Below are 1,364 nucleotides of genomic sequence, written 5' to 3'. Positions count from 1 at the left end.
TTAGCACAACACACAGTGACGGAGAAATAAAAAAAGGCTGAATCAGGGAACAGGCTTGGAGGGTCATACCCGAAGGTACCAAAGCGTTGTACTTCCCACGTGTCACAGCCGAGCTGGCAGGAGCCAGAATCAGCCGTAGGTGAAGGTGTGGATCCCCTTAAGGGCTCCACGCTCACAGCAGTAAACATCGCACAGGAGGGCAGAGGAGAATATTTGCAGAGATATTTCTGTCTCAATAGTTTGGCAGTAAGTTACTCAACTGTGACAGATGTATTGCTGCCACATCATCAGTCTTAATATTACATGGATTTCACCAAGAAACATGCTTTGTCTTCATTTTGAAGGTCAACGCTAGAACTGCAAATTGGCATTTGTCCTGTGCACCTGCCATGTGCCGATGCAAACATATTTGCTAACATGAAAATCAGTACAGATCTGTTTACACCAGCAGGAAAAAAAGAACATTATTGATACTCCTGCTGTTCAGTTCTTCCCAGTGAGGGTGGTGAGGCACGCTGGCACCAGGGCAACCCTGGCAGAGGTTGCCCAGAGAAGCTGTGGCTGCCCCATCCCTGGGAGTGTTCAAGGCCAGGCTGGATGGGGCTGTGAGCAACCTGGTCTGGTGGGAGGGGTCCCTGCCCAGGGCAGGGGGGTTGGAACCAGGTGGGCTTTAAGGTCCCTTCCAACCCAAACTGTTCTATGATGACGATGATGATGATGATGCATGTCAAGGAATATCCACCTAATTTTGTACTAAGCATGTAGTTGTTGGGATGGTAACGACCCAGCTGCATTTCAGCACGCGGGTTGGGAGCAGCTACCTGACCTGCTCTGAACTCCCCAGCTGCTTTTTGGCAAGCGGAGCGGAGCAGAGCGGAGATACTCACTTCTGCACAGCTCAGCAGCTTCTGACCATGCCAGGTTTTCAAGGCAAGTGCTGGTGGGAGAACTTTCCGAGATGTTCTCGTAGCCGGGGCGGCAGACGTAGCTCACGTTGGTCCCAACAGGAAAGAAATTAATCCTCTCGTCCACCTTGGACAGGGCAGCAAACCGCAACCTTGTCGGGGCAGCACAGCTCCCTGGCAGTCAAGGAAAGGAGGCCTGAAAGAGCCGCCGCCGGGAGGCATGCAAAATAAACCTTGGAATCACAGAAATGCTCTCACTACGGTGCTTTTGGAAAGCTCCTCCCATTCATCGCAGGTTACTTCTGTTTTCTTACCGGGCTACTAGACTGCGGAATGCATCCTTTGCAAAGTGCAGGTGAGGATGCATTGACTGCACAGGCAGAGGTGTTAGTGGGAAATCAGAAGTCCCACGCACGTCCTGTGGGCAGCGCCCGCCGCCGCCGCTCACACCACCCCTGC

Source organism: Cariama cristata, unplaced genomic scaffold (genome assembly GCF_000690535.1).
Source record: "Cariama cristata isolate BGI_N322 unplaced genomic scaffold, ASM69053v1 scaffold13563, whole genome shotgun sequence".
NCBI classification, from domain to species: Eukaryota; Metazoa; Chordata; class Aves; order Cariamiformes; family Cariamidae; genus Cariama; species Cariama cristata.
The sequence above is the reverse complement of the archived record's forward strand: the minus strand, read 5'-3'. Positions refer to the sequence as shown.